Source organism: Bos taurus, chromosome 20, assembly GCF_002263795.3.
Source record: "Bos taurus isolate L1 Dominette 01449 registration number 42190680 breed Hereford chromosome 20, ARS-UCD2.0, whole genome shotgun sequence".
NCBI lineage: Eukaryota > Metazoa > Chordata > Mammalia > Artiodactyla > Bovidae > Bos > Bos taurus.
Genome location: NC_037347.1, coordinates 44006280 through 44022826, shown reverse-complemented (window position 1 = coordinate 44022826; position 16547 = coordinate 44006280). Strand labels below are relative to the sequence as shown.

Genomic DNA, 16547 nt, shown 5'->3' with positions numbered 1-16547 from the left:
TCTGGTTTCCTCAGTGTGTATGCCCAGCAGTGGAATTGCTGGGTCATAAGGCAGTTCTATTTCCAGTTTTTTAAGGCATCTCCACACTGTTCTTCATAGTGGCTGTACTAGTTTGCATTCCCACCAACAGTGTAAGAGGGTTCCCTTTTCTCCACACCCTCTCCAGCATTTATTATTTGTAGACTTATGAATTGCAGCCATTTTGACTGGTGTGAAATGGTACCTCATAGTGGTTTTGATCACAGCAGGACTCTCTATGACCCACCTCCCAGAATATTGGAAATAAAAGCAAAAATAAACAAATGGGACCTAATTAACCTTAAAAGCTTCTGCACATCAAAGGAAACTATTAGCAAGGTGAAAAGACAGCCTTCAGAATGGGAGAAAATAATAGCAAATGAAGCAACTGACAAACAACTAATCTCAAAAATATACAAGCAACTCCTACAGCTCAACTCCAGAAAAATAAATGACCCAATCAAAAAATGGGCCAAAGAACTAAATAGACATTTCTCCAAAGAAGACATACAGATGGCTAACAAACACATGAAAAGATGTGTTTGAGCATATCATCATTCATTATCAGAGAAATGCAAATCAAAACCACTATGAGGTACCATTTCACACCAGTCAGAATGGCTGCGATCCAAAAGTCTACAAGCAATAAATGCTGGAGAGGGTGTGGAGAAAAGGGAACCCTCTTACACTGTTGGTGAGAATGCAAACTAGTACAGCCACTATGGAGAACAGTGTGGAGATTCCTCAAAAAACTGGAAATAGAACTGCCTTATGACCCAGCAATTCCACTGCTGGGCATACACACTGAAGAAACCAGAAGGGAAAGAGACACGTGTACCCCAATGTTCATCGCAGCACTGTTTATAATAGCCAGGACATGGAAGCAACCTGGATGTCCATTGGCAGATGAATGGATAAGAAAGCTGTGGTACATATACACAATGGAGTATTACTCAGCCATTAAAAAGAATACATTTGAATCAGTTCTAATGAGGTGGATGAAACTGGAGCCTATTATACAGAGTGAAGTAAGCCAGAAGGAAAAACACCAATACAGTATACTAACGCATATATATGGAATTTAGAAAGATGGTAATGATAACCCTGTATACGAGACTTCAAGAGAGACACAAATGTATAGAACAGTCTTTTGGACTCTGTGGGAGAGCAAGAGAGTGGGATGATTTGGGAGAATGGCATTGAAACATGTATAATATCATATGAAATGAATCGCCAGTCCAGGTTCAATGCATGATACTTGATGCTTGGAGCTGGTGCACTGGGACGACCCAGAGGGATGGTATGGGGAGGGAGGAGGGAGGAGGGCTCAGGATGGGAAACACGTATACACCCGTGGTGGATTCATGTTGATGTATGGCAAAACCAATATAATATTGTAAAGTAATTATCCTCCAATTAAAATAAATAAATTAAAAAAAAAACATTGGTACTTACAGAAAGGCTGTAAGAAACCAAGGTTTTGCTTGTGAAGAACATGTAAATGCTTGCTTATTACTTACTTCCAGAAGCAAGGTCGATGAAACAGGTTGAAACTGTCTAGAATTCTTAGTGATGTGCCAGAACCGTCCCAGCATGTGCCTTGTCTACATTGAGAGCCAGCTCTGCCCACTTTGGCTTCAGCACAGCTCTCTACTAGGCAAACACTACCACTATGGAGGACTGCCCATTCGGGAGACAGTGCTGCTTGGACATAGCATTGCCTCTGAAAGGGAGAGGGCAGCCATCGTTGACACTCACAGAGGTGGTGGATTGGGAGCTCTTTGGAGCTCTAACTGGTGTGCTGGAACTGGCCTAGTACATACCCAGGCTTGCACTAGGCACCCACTTCAGCTCTTCTTGCTTCCATGCTGCTAGCCACTGGGGTGAAGCGCTTTGCCAAGGACAGCACACTTTGAATGAATAGTGTCAACATGGACCTGATCCTAAGGACTTCAGCTCCAGCACGTTGGAACACGCACCTATTTTCAACCAGAGAGCCATGACCACAAAGCATAGGAGAGTGCAAGGCTCATATCTAGCCTTGGCTCTAACGCATTCACCTCCAGATCTACCTCCCATCCACCCATGATAAAGACTCTTATCAGAGTTGCTATAGAGGGAACATACCTCAACAGAATAAAGATCATTTATAACAAACTCACAACTAACATCATACTCAATGATGAAAAGCTGAAAGATATTTTTCTTTTCTAAAATCAGTAAAAGACAAGGATGCCCACTCCTGCCCACTTCTATTTAACATAGTATTGTGAGTCCTTGCTGCAGGAATTGAACAAGAAATAAAAAGGATCCATAATGGAAACAAAGAAATAAAACTGTCACTATTGCACGGGACATAATATTGTACTAAGAAAACCATAAAATCTCCACTCAAAAACTATTAGAAGTAATAAATTAAGTTGCAGAATACAAGATTGAGATACAAAATTTTTTGCTTTTCTGTATACTAATAATGACTAATCAGGAGAATAAAGCAAAAAACAATCTCATTTAAAATCACATCAAAGGAATAAAATACATAAGAATAAGCTTCAACTAAGGAGAAAAAAAGACCTATGCTCTAAAGTATAAAACGTTGATAAAGGAAATTATAGATGATGCAAAGAAATGGAAAGATATCCCATGTCCATGGATTACACAAGTTAATATTGTTAAAAGATCCATAAAACACAAAGAAATCTATAGATTAATGCTATCTCTGTCAAAAGGCCCATAGTATTTCTCGCCAAAGATGATGCACTTAAAGCCAGTTCAGTTTAGTTCAGTTCAGTCGCTCAGTCATGTCCGACTCTTTGCGGCCCCATGAATCCCAGCACACCGGGCCTCCTTGTCCATCACCAGCTCCCAGAATTCACTCAAACTCATGTCCATCAAGTCGGTGATGCCTTCCAGACATCTCATCCTCTGTCATCCCCTTCTCCTCCTGCCCCCAATCCCTCCCAACATCAGAGACTTTAGAACATAGCAGTAATTAAATTGCACGCAGAATAATTGCCCTATTTAGAATATAGAGGTATATTCGTATGAGGTGGCCAAAGTATTGGAGTTTCAGCTTCAACATCAGTCTTGCAATGAACACCCAACACTGATCTCCTTTAAATGGACTGGTTAGATCTCCTTGCACTCCAAGGGACTCTCAAGAGTCTTCTCCGACACCACAGTTCAAAAGCACCAATTCTTTGGTGCTCACCTTCCTTCACAGTCCAACTCTCACATCCATACATGACCACTGGAAAAACCATAGCCTTGACTAGATGGACCTTTGTTGAAAAAGTAATGTCTCTGCTTTTCAATATGCTGTCTAGGTTGGTCATAACTTTCCTTCCAAGGAGTAAGCATCTTTTAATTTCATGGCTGCAGCCACCATCTGTAGTGATTTTGGAGCCCAAAAAATTAAAGTCAGCCACTGTTTCCACTGTTTCCCCATCTATTTGCCATGAAATGATGGGACCAGATGCCATGATCTTCGTTTTCTGAATGTTGAGCTTTAAGCCAATTTTTTCATTCTCCTCTTTCACTTTCATCAAGGGGCTCTTTAGTTCCTCTTCACTTTCTGCCATAAGGGTGGTATCATCTGCATATCTGAGGTTATTGATATTTCTCCCGGCAATCTTGATTTCAGCTTGCGTTTCTTCCAGCCCAACGTTTTTCATGATGTACTCTGCATAGAAGTTAATTAAGCAGGGTGACAGTTTATAGCCTTGACATACTCCTTTTCCTATTTGGAACTAGTCTGTTGTTCCATGTCCAGTTCTAACTGTTGCTTCCTGACCTGCATATAGGTTTCTCAAGAGGCAGGTCAAGCGGTCTGGTATTCCCATCTCTTTCAGAATTTTCCACAGTTTATTGTGATCTACACAGTCAAAGGCTTTGGCATAGTCAATAGAGCAGAAATAGATGTTTTTCTGGAACAGTCTTGCTTTTTCCATGATCTAGTGGATGATGGCAATTTGATCTCTGGTTCCTCTGCCTTTTCTAAAACTATCTTGAACATCTGGAAGTTCACTGTTCATGTATTGCTGAAGCCTGGCTTGGAGAATTTTGAGCATTACTTTACTAGCCTGTGAGATGACTGCAATTGTGCAATAGTTTGAGCACTCTTTAGCATTGCCTTTCTTTGGGATTGGAATGAAAACTGACCTTTTCCAGTCCTGTGGCCACTGCTGAGTTTTCAAATTTGCTAGCATACTGAGTGCAGCACTTTCACAGCATCATCTTTCAGGATTTGAAATAGCTCAACTGGAATTCCATCACCTCCACTAGCTTTGCTTGTAGTGATGCTTTCTAAGGCAGAATTGACTTCACATTCCAGGATGTCTGGCTCTAGGTCAGTGATCACACCATCATGATTATCTTGGTCATGAAGATCTTTTTTTATACAGTTGTTCTGTGTATTCATACCACTTCTTCTTAATATCTTCTGCCTCTGTTAGATCCATACCATTTCTGTCCTTTATTGAGCCCATCTTTGAATGAAATGTCCCTTAGTATCTCTGATTTTCTTGAAGAGATCTCTAGTCTTTCCCATTCTGTTGTTTTCCTCTATTTCTTTGCATTGATCACTGAAGAAGGTTTTCTTATCTCTTTTTGCTATTCTTTGGAACTCTGCATTCAGATGCTTATATCTTTCCTTTTCTCCTTTGCTTTTCACTTCTCTTCTTTTCACAGCTATTTGTAAGGCCTCCCCAGACAGCCATTTCCCCTTTTTGCTTTTCTTTTCCATGGGCATGGTCTTGATCCCTGTCTCCTGTACAATGTCACGAACCTCAGTCCATAGTTCATCAGGCACTCTATCTATCATATCTAGTCCCTTACATCCATTTCTCACTTCCACTGTATAATCATAAGGGATTTGATTTAGGTCATACCTGAATGGTCTAGTGGTTTTCCCTACTTTCTTCAATTTAAGTTTGAATTTGGCAATAAGGAGTTCATGATCTGAGCCATAGTCAGCTCCATAAAGTCAGTTAATGTATAGGAAAGGAAGTAAGAATATACAGTGAGGAAAATGCAGTCTCTTTAATAAGTTGTTTTGAGAAAACTGGAGTGCTACATGAAAAGGGATGTAATTAGGACACTTTTTCACACTATATGTACACACAAAATGGATTAAAGACCTAAATCTACAATAAGAAACAATAAACTCCTAGAATAAACTGTAGGCAGAACCTTTTTGACATAAATTGTAGCACTATTTTCTATCTCCCAAAGCAAAAGAAATGAAAGTAAAAATAAGTGAGAGCTAATTAAATGAGAGCAACTTAAACTTTAAAGCTTTTGTTCAAAGTGTGTGCTTAGTCGCTCAGTCGTGTCTGATTCTCTGCAACCCCAGATTGTAGCCTGTCAGGGCCCTCTATCCATGAGATTCTCCAGACAAGAATACTGGAGGAAGTTGCCATTTCCTTCTTCAGGGGATCTTCCCAACCCAAGGATCGATCCCAGGGGTCTCCTGCATTTCAGGCAGATTCTTTACTGCTGAGCTACCAGGGAAACCCAAACTACTGAATAAAAGAAAGTCTCTGCAAATAATACAACCAATAATGAGTTAATATCTAGAATATATGAACAGTACACACAACTCAATAACAAACAATCTAACAAATGGACAACAAATGGCCAGAAGACTGGAATATTTTTCCAGACTACATACAGATATCAACAGGTACATGAAAAGATGCTCAACACTTTAATCAGAGATGTGCAAATTAAAATCCACAAAAAAGATATCTCACACCTGTCAAAATGGCTTTTATCAAAAAGTCTACAAATAGCAAACATTGGTGAGGATATGGAGGAAAGGGCACCCTTGTACACTGTTGGGGACATGTAGATTGATCCAGTCACTATGAAAAACAGTTTAGAGTTTCTTCAAAACACTAAAACTAGAACTACCATATGGCCCAGCAATTCCACTCATAGGTATATATCCAAAAATAGAAAAACACTAATTTGAAAAGATACATGTACCCTAATGTTCATAGCAGCACTATTTACAATAGCTAAGTTATAAAAGCAACCTGCTGCTGCTGCTGCTAAGTCGCTTCAGTCGTGTCCGACTCTGTGCGACCCCATAGACGGCAGCCCACCAGGCTCCCCCGTCCCTGGGATTCTCCAGGCAAGAACACTGGAGTGGGTTGCCACTTCCTTCTCCAATGCATGAAAGTGAAAAGTGAAAGTGAAGTCGCTCAGTCCTTTCTGACTCCTAGCGACCCCACGGACTGCAGCCCACCAGGCTCCTCCATCCATGGGACTCTCCAGGCAAGCATACTGGAGTGGGGTGTCATTGCTTTCTCCATAAAAGCAACCTAAGTGTCCATTAACAGATGACTGGATAAATAACATGTCTCTCTTTCTCTGTCTCTGTCTCTCTCTCTCTAACACACACACACACACTCAGAGGATGGAATATTAGCCATAAATAAGAATGAAATTTCACCTTTTGCATCAACATGGATGGACATGGAAGATATTATGCTTAGTGAATTTAAGTCAGCAGAGATAGAAAAATACTATTTTTATCACTTATCTGTGAAATCTACAAAATGAAATAAATGCATGAATATGAAAAAACAGAAATGGAGTTAGAGATATAGAGCACAAATTAGTGGTTATCAATGGGGAGAGGGAAGGCTGTAAAGGGCAAGACAGGGGTAGGAAATTAAGAAATACAAATTTAAAATAAGATACAGAATATATTGTACAGCACAGGGAAAATATCCATGTTTTATGATAACTTTAAATTTAGTATAATCTATAAAATAGTGGATCACTGTGTTTTACACTTGAAGCTAATAACTCATCTATATTTCAATCAAAATGATGTGTTCATTTTTTTTATCAGTTCCACATATGTGCTATAACTTTTTTGAGTTCAATGAATTTTATAAAGGACTTTACTGCCCTGCTTTAAGATTTGGCTCTGCATACTTTTCTCCCAAATATACAAATCTATAAACCAGTGAGAGCAAACTATAGTTAATTTAAACCCTTATGCTGTTCCTTTCTAATTATCTGAAAGAGTCAAGGATTTTTTATGTCAATTTCCACCAAAGAAAAATAAAATAAACTTGGATTTATAAAAATGACTACAGTACAGAACCAGAAAAGCCTATAATTGAAAAATACTGTAGTTAAAGGGTAAATGAGAATAAGTTCTTAAAAACAGATTACAATGAAATGGGGCAATTATTGAGAAAAAATGTGGGTTCTCAATATGATTTAAGGCACAACCACCATGAAATTAGAGCAAGAAGAATAAATATGGAGTATATCCATATAGTTTATAAAGATAGCAACACTATATACAATGCATACATTTCATTATAACAGTTAAAAGAGAAGTATGAATCTTGAGAAAATAAAATCTCTGAAAGTAAGAGAATGAAATTAAGTTTACTTGACCTTGAACCATCTGAGACAATAACATTTGGATCTGTTGTTCACAATAATGTTTTCAAAATAATGCTTGTTTGGAAATTAAAACATTAAGATGAATGTGAAATCACAATACCTCATTTGCTGTGGAAATTCTGGATCTATGGAAATGTATCTGGTCATGAGTTACTGTGAGTGAGCCTGCAGGCCATGAAATATGTGCATGTTAGTTCAGTTCAGCCACTCAGTTTTTGTGGCCCCATGGACTGCAGCATGCCAGGCTTCCCTGTTCATCACCAACTCCTGGAACTTGCTCAAACTTATGTCCATTGAATCAGCGATGCCATCCAACCATCTCATCTTCTGTCCTCTACTTCTCCTGCCTTCAATCTTTCCTAGAATCAGGGTCTTTTCTAATGAGTCAGTTCTTCGCATCAGGTGGCCAAAGTATTGGAGTTTCAGCATCAGTCCTTCCAGTGAATATTCAGGACTGATTTCCTTTAGGATGGACTGGTTTGATCTCCTTGTAATCAAAGGGACTCTCAAGAGTCTTTTCCAACACCACAGTTTTAAAAGCATCAATTCTTTGGCAGTCAGCTTTCTTTATGGTCTAACCCTCACATCATAATGGCTAGTGGAAAAAACACAGCTTTGACTAGACAGATGTTTGTTGGCAAAGTGGTGTCTCTGCTTTTTAATATGCTATCTATGTTAGTCATAGCTTTTCTTCCAAGGAGCAAGCATATTTTAATTTCATGGCTGCAGTCACCATCTGCAGTGAGTTTGGAGCCCCCCAAAATAAAAGTCAGCCACTGTTTCCACTGTTTCCCCATCTATTTGCCATGAAGTGACAGGACTGGATGCCATGATCTTAGTTTTTTGAATGTTGAATTTTAAGCCAGCTTTTTCATTCTCCTCTTTCACTTTCATCAAGAGGCTCTTTAATTCTTCTTCACTTTCTGCCATAAGGGTAGTGTCATCTGCACATCTGAGGTTATTGATATTTCTCCCAGCAATCTTCATTCCAGCTTGTGCTTCATCCACCCAAGCATTTCACATGATGTACTCTGCATAGAAGTTAAATAAGCAGGGTGACAATATACAGCCTTGACATACTCCTTTCCCAATTTGGAACCAGTCTGTTGTTCCATGTCTGGTTCTAACTGTTCCTTCTTGACCTGCATACAGATTTCTTAGGAGGCAGGTTAGGTGGTATGGTATTACCATCCATTTAAGAATTTTCCAGTTTGTTGTAATCTATACAGTCAATGGTTTTAGCATATTCATTGAAGCAGATGTTTAAAATAAAAATTGTTGTGCAGTCACTAAGTCATGTCTGACTCTTTCTGATCTATGGACTGAAGTATGCCAAGCTTCCTTGTCCTTTATTATCTCCTGGAGTTTGCTCAGACTCATGTCCAATTAGTTGGTGATGCCATCCAAACATCTCATGCTCTGTCACACCATTTTACTTCAGCCCTCAATCTTTCCCAGCATCAGGGTCTTACCTCCAATGAATCAGCTCTTTGCATCAGGTGACCAGAGCACTGGAGCTTCAGCTTGAGCATCAGGGTTGGTTTGTTTCCAAATGAATCAGGGTTGATTTCCAATGAACATTCCAATGAATATTCAGAGTTGATTTCTTTCACGATTGAATGGTTTGATAAAAAATAATCTGTTGGAAACTTAGACTGTGGCTTCTGTGTGTCAAGGGGATTTGCATACATCTTTACTCTCAAGCTCAGCAGATGCATGTGCCCCATTTTAATGAGCAAAGACACAGAGGTAGCTCCAGGGTCAAGTGATGAAATAAAGATGCTGAGCAAGCTGCATTTTCTGTTCAGTTTTTTGTCAAGTCACATAAACAAAGTACTATTTTAAAAACCCATTGCTTCTTTTAAGTCTGACTGACAATTGCTATTTGAAGAGGGTGAAATAATACATAAGATATAAGGTTCGACTTAGAGGTGATCAGAATTACACATAAAAAGAGCTGACAGAGGATAAAAACAATAACTTGAAAAATTAAGTCTCATGCTGCTAAGTCACTTCACTCATGTCCAACTCCCTGTGACCCCATGGACTGCAGCCTACCAGGCTTCTCCGTCCATGGGATTCTCCAGGCAATAACACTGGAGTGGGTTGCCATTTCCTTCTCCAATGCAGGAAAGTGAAAAGTGAGAGTGAAGTCGCTCAGTCGTGTCTGACTTTTAGCGACCCCATGGACTGTAGCCAACCAGGCTCCTCCATCCATGGGATTTTCCACGCAAGAGCACTGGAGTGGGGTGCCATTTCCTTCTCCATTAAGTCTCATGATTAGTTGTAAATGAGAATTTGGTGAAAAGTTGTCAAACCTAGATATATTCTAGTTTTTAAAATGTGTAAGAATAATGAAAAAGCTACACAAGCTAAACAGATTAATAAGGACAAAGAGACAAAGACGGACAAAGACAAAGACACTTGGGCTTTCTATAGGATTCTTTCCTTTAAAACGGACATCATCTATGAATAAAGGGAAAATAATGAGATGAAAAAAACTAAATTATTCAGTAGATATTTAAGTGTGGAGGCAAATAAAAGATATTTCCTAGTAAAAAATAATTTTAAGTTTATATTTATAAAAATCTCATAAAACACTCCTTATAACCATGCAATTCATAAATATAATTCCAGATGTGAAGAAGTTGTTATATAAAAGATCTAATAATGAGAGGTAAAAATAGGAAAGATTAGAAATTCTTTTAAATAAATATAATTAATTTAGTTATAAAACCTATGTGACTATCAAATTTGGGAAGGGTAAATCTATCCAATAAAAATTAATAATCATTTCCACTTCTAAAATTTTAATGTATGATATTTATATAAAACTCAAAATGTGAAAGTTTTTACAAGATCTGTATCAAATTTATAGAAGAGAAATCTCAACATTCAGAAAACTAAGATCATGGCATCCGGTCCCATCAATTCATGGCAAATAGATGGGGAAACAGTGTCAGACTTTATTTTTGGGGGCTCCAAAATCACTGCAGATGGTAATTGCAGCCATGAAACTAAAAGATGCTTACACCTTGGAACGAAAGTTATGATCAACCTAGCCAGCATATTGAAAAGCAGAGACATTACTTTACCAACAAAATTTCATCTAGTCAAGGCTATGGTTTTTCCTGTGGTCATGTATGGATATGAGAGTTGGACTGTGAAGAAAGCTGAGTGCCAAAGAATTGATGCTTTTGAACTGTGGTGTTAGAGAAGACTCTTGAAGAGTCCCTTGGACTGCAAGGAGATCCAGCCAGTCCATTGTAAAGGAGATCAGTCCTGGGTGTTCATTGGAAGGACTGATGTTGAAGCTGAAACTCCAGTATTTTGGCTACCTGATGCAAAGAGCTGATTCATTTGAAAAGACCCTGATGCTGGGAAGGATTGAGGGCAGGAGGAGAAGGGGACAAGAGTGGATGAGATGGTTGGATGGCATCACTGACTTGATGGACATGGGTTTGTGTGGAGTCTGGGAGTTGGTCATGGACAGGAAGGCCTGGTGTGCTGTGGTTCATGGGGTCTCAAAGAGTCGGACATGAATGAGCAACTGAACTGAACAGAACTGTGTAATATTTTAAAATATTTTGTTATTATTATCACTACCCCCAATGGCTCAGTGGTAAAAAATCCACTTGCAAAGCAGGAGACACAGAAGTTGCAGGTTCAGTCTCTGGGTCAGGAAGATTCCCTGGAGAAGGAAATGGAAACCCACTCCAGTATTCTTGCCTGGAGAATCCCATGGACAGAGGAGCTCAGCAGGTCTACAATCCATAGGGTTGCAAAGAGTAGGACACAGTGAAGAGACTTAGCAAACATACATTGTAGACATCATTATAATTTTTATCCTTAGCACTCTGCTTATTGTTACTATTTAGTCTGTATTTCTGAGCAGGGAGGTATATACAATCATGCCAAAAAAGTTAGTTAAAACAGAAATATATTCTTTATAAAGCTCAGAAAACACTGAAGAGCTTATTACAAAGTAAGAAGTGTTTCTTAAAAGCACTTAAAATCTTTGATTATGCAGTGTAAGTATAAAGTGATAATAAAATAATTAACTTTAATAATTAAAATTTGTTTTTTACCATTGAAAAGAAGACTATCACACTTACATATAACAATCAGCCATGTTGTACTTGGAATAAATCACATACATATAAAGAAATTATAAAACAATAAACATAGAGTCCTACAATTTCATTGAGTTCCAATACCAGAGATCAAAATTTGAGAAAAGAAAGTCAATAAAATTTGTACAATGTATTTGAATGGAGGAAGATATGAAGGACAGAGTTCTCAAAGCCTTATAGAAGTCTTCTTGAATCATCAGCTGAGTATCTACCTGAAGACACATAAGATAAGTCACTGAAACTAGGAAAGACAAATTACCACAGGAGAAAATTAAATCTAGGTATCATACAAAGCCAGAAATTGAGTTCCCAGTGTCCAGAGCAGAGAAATCTTATGAAACAAACAGGGCATTCATAAATAAGTACCACACCTTAGTGGGCAAGGATCCCTTAGAAGGAATGGAACAGCTCTCACAGTCAACAAAAAAGTCCAAAATTCAGTACTTGGGTGTAACCTCAAAAATGACAGAATGATCTGTTTGTTTCCAAGGTAAACCATTCAACATCACAGTAATCCAAGATTATGCCCCAACCGCTAATGTCAAAGAAGCTGAAGTCGAACGTTTCTATGAATACATACAGGACATTCTAGAACTAACAACAAAAAACGATGTACTTGTCATCATAGGGAACTAGAATACAAAAGTAGGAAGTCAAGAGACACCTGGAGTAACAGGCAAGTTTGGCCTTGGAGTACAAAAAGAAGCAGGGCAAAGACTAACAGAATTTTTCCAAGAGAACACACTGGTCATAGCAAACACCCTCTTTCAACAACACAAGAGATGACTCAACAGATGACATCACCAGAAGGCCAATACTGAAATCAGGTTGATTATATTCTTTGCAGGTGAAGATGGAGATATTCTATGCAGTCAGCAAAAACAATACTGGGAGCTGACTGTGGCTCAGATCATGATCTCCTTATTGCAATATTCAGACTTAAATTGAAGAAACTAGGGAAAACCATTAGGCCATTCAGGTTTGAAGTAAAAAAGTCCCTTGTTATTATACAGTGGAAGTGACAAATAGATTCAAGGGATTAGATCTGATAGAGTGCCTGAAGAACTATGGACAGATGTTTGCAACATTCTACAGGAGGCGGTGACCAAAACCATCCCCAAGAAAAAGAAATGTAATAAAGCAAAATGGTTGTCTGAGAAGGGCTTACAAACAGCTGAGAAAAGAAAAGAAGCAAAAAACAAAGGAGAAAAGGAAAGATATATCTAACTGAATGCAGAGTTCAAGAGAAAAGCAAGGAGATATGAGAAAATAATTCTTAAGTGACCAATGCAAACAGAGAAAAACCATAGAATGGGAAAGACTAGTGATCTCTTCAAGAAAATTAGAGATACCAAGGGTACAATTCATTCAAAGATGGGAACAGTTTAGGAAAAAAAAAACTGTAAGAACCTAACAGAAGCATAGATTAAGAAGAGGTGGCAAGAATACACAGAAATGTACAAAAAAGGTCTTAATGGCAGGATAACCATGATGGCATGGGCACTTACATAGAGCCAGACATCCTGGAGTCTGACTTCAAGTGGGTCTTAGGATGCATTATTATGAACAAAGCTAGTGGAGATGATGGAATTCCAGTTGAGCTATTTCAAAACCTGAAAGACAATGCTGTTAAAGTATTGTGCTCACTAAGCCAGCAAATTTGGAAAACTCTGTAGTGGCCATGGGACTAGAAAATGTCAGTAATCATTCCATTCCCCAAAAAGGGCAATGCCTAAGATTTTTCAAACTACCATACAATTTGCTCATTTCACATGCTAGCATGATAATGTTCAAAATCATTCAAGTTAGGCTTCAAAGTATGTGGACTGAAACCTTCCAGATATAGAAGCTGGATTTAGAGAAGACAGAAGAACCAGAGATCAAATTGTGACCATCCATTAGATTATCAAAAAAGCAAGAAAATTCCAGAAGAACATCTACTTCTGCTTCATTGACTATGCTAAAGCCTTTCACTGTGTGGATCACAACAAACTGTGGAAAATTCTGCAAGAGATGGGAATACCAGACCACCTGACCTGCCTCCTGAGAAATCTGTATGAAGGTCAAGAAACAGCAGTTAGAACTGGACATGGAACAATGGACTAGTTCCACTGGGAAAGGAGTATGTCAAGGCTGTATATTGTCACTCTGCTTATTTAACTTATATGAAGAGTACATGATGTGAATTCCAGGCTGGATGAAGTACAAGCTGGAATCAGGATTGCAGGGAGAAATATCAGTAACTTCAGATATACAGATGACACCATCCTTATGGCTGAAAGCAAATAGGAACTAATGAGCCTCCTGATGAACATGACTAAGTAGAGTGAAAAAGCTGGCTTAAAGCTCAACATTCAAAAAACTAATATGGCATCTTACACCATCACTTCATGGCAAGTAGAAGGAGACATAATGGGAACAGTGACAAAGTGTTTTCTTGGGCTCCAAAATCACTGCAGATGGTAACTGCAGTCATGAAATTAAAAGATGCTTGCCCCTTGGAAGAAAGGCTATGACCAACCTAGACAGCATATTAAAAAGTAGAGACATCACTTTGTGATAAAGTCAAAACCATGGTTTTTCCAGTAGTCATGTATGGATGTGAAAGTTAGACTACAAAGAAAGCTGAGTGCCAAAGATTTGGTGCTTTTGAACTGTGGTGCTGGAGAAGACTTGTGAGAGTCCCTGGGATGAAATGAGATCATCCCAGTCAATCCTAAATGAAGTCAACCCTGAATATTCATTGGAAGGACCAATGCTGAAACTCCAATATTTTGGCCACCTGATGCAAAGATCTTATTCATTAGAAAAGCCCCTGATACTGGGAGGAAAGATTGAAGGCAGGGAGAAGGGGAAGATAGAGGATGAGAAAGTTGGATAGAATCACCAACACAGACATAAGTTTGCACAAGCTCCAAGAGTTGATGATGGACTGGGTAGTCTGCTGTGCTGCAGCCCATGGAGTCACAGAGTCAGACAGGACTGAGTGACTGAACTGAACTGAAAAACTAACTGAATGCCCATGCTGACCTAATCATAGGTAAGTTTCCAAGTGGCCCTAAACTATTTCATTACCCTCTTCTCTATTCCCCTATTTCCATAGAAGAAATCCAAGTTCCTATTTTCCTTTTCCAGAGGTATTTCATCTGTTTTGAATGGTATGCCATGAGTTCTCCAAAGGAAGTCAGCTGGGGATTTGAGAACACATCATCCCCTGAATCTCTTTTACTCTGATAAGCTCTGATGTTTCTACCAGAACCATGATCCGTGCTGCTTCACACCATCTCCAAGACTCAAACCCATCTTGTCTTCAGTAACTACAAAACTTAGATTTTGGATAAAGTTTAGCTTGCCTGTAAATTATTTATAGAACATTGGCATGTTTAAACCATTCAATATCACAGTAATCCAAGTCTATGCCCCAACTAGTAACGCTGAAGAAGCTGAAGTTGAATGGTTCTATGAAGACCTATAAGACCTTTTAGAACTAACACCCAAAAAAGATGTCCTTTTCATTATAGGGGACTGGAATGCAAAGTAGGAAGTCAAGAAACACCTGGAGTAACAGGCAAATTTGGCCTTGGAATACGGAATGAAGCAGGGCAAAGACTAATAGAGTTTTGCCAAGAAAATGCACTGGTCATAACAAACACCCTCTTCCAACAACACAAGAGAAGACTCTATACATGGACATCAGCAGATGGTCAACACTGAAATCAGACTGATTATATTCTTTGCAGCAAAAGATGGAGAAGCTCTACACAGTCAACAAAAACAAGACCAGGAGCTGACTGTGGCTCAGATCATGAACTCCTTATTGCCAAATTCAGACTGAAATTGAAGAAAGTAGGGAAAACCACTAGACCACTATGACCTAAATCAAATCCCTTGTGATTATACAGTGGAAGTGAGAAATAGATGTAAGGGACTAGATCTGATAGATAGAGTGCCTGATGAACTATGGACTGAGGTTTGTGACATTGTACAGTAGACAGGGATCAAGACCATACCTGTGGAAAAGAAATGCAAACAAGCAAAATGGCTGTCTGGGGAGGCCTTACAAATAGCTGTGAAAAGAAGAGAAGTGAAAAGCAAAGGAGCAAAGGAAAGATATAAGCATCTGAATGCAGAGTTCCAAAGAATAGCAAGAAGAGATAAGAAAGCCTTCCTCAGTGATTAATGCAAAGAAATAGAGGAAAACAACAGAATGGGAAAGACTAGAGATCTCTTCAGGAAAATCAGAAATACCAAGGGAACATTTCATGCAAAAATGGGCTCGATAAAGGACAGAAATGGTATGGACCTAACAGAAACAGTAGATATTAAGAAGAGGTGGCAAGAATACACAGAACAACTGCACGAAAAAATCTACACAACCCAGATAATCACGATGGTGTGATCACTGACCTAGAGCCAGATATCCTGGAATGTGAAGTCGTGGGCCTTAGAAAGCATCACTACAGACAAAGCTAGTGGAGGTGATGGAATTCCAGTTGAGCTATTTCAAATCCTGAAAGATGATGCTGTGAAAGTGCTGGACTCAATATGGCAGCAAATTTGGAAAACTCAGCAGTGGCCACAGGACTGGAAAAGGTCAGTTTTCATTCCAATCCCAAAGAAAGGAAATGACAAAGAATGCTCAAGCTACCGCACAACTGCAGTCATCTCACACACTAGTAAAGTAATGCTCAAAATTCTCCAAGCCAGGCTTCAGCAATATGTGAACTATGAACTTCCAGATGTTCAAGCTGGTTTTAGAAAAGGCAGAGGAACCAGAGGCCAAATTGCCAACATCCACTGGATCATGGAAAAAGCAAGAGAGTTCCAGAAAAACATCTATTTCTGCTTTATTGACTATGCCAAACCCTTTGACTTTGTGGATCACAATAAACTGTGGAAAATTCTGAAAGAAATGGGAATACCAGACCACCTGACCTGCCTCTTAAGAAATTTGTATGCATGTCA

At 38.9% G+C, this 16547-nt stretch overlaps 1 long non-coding RNA gene across 1 annotated transcript in view; it reads right to left on the bottom strand.

Moving 5' to 3' along the window:
- The window catches only part of LOC132343189 (uncharacterized), a 30465-nt gene extending 18289 nt beyond the window's left edge, over positions 1-12176 (bottom strand). Inside the window, exon 1 of the long non-coding RNA XR_009491896.1 lies at positions 11954-12176. This is a non-coding gene — a long non-coding RNA (uncharacterized lncRNA). The remainder of the gene's footprint in view (positions 1-11953) is intronic.
- Positions 12177-16547: the final 4371 nt, after the last annotated feature.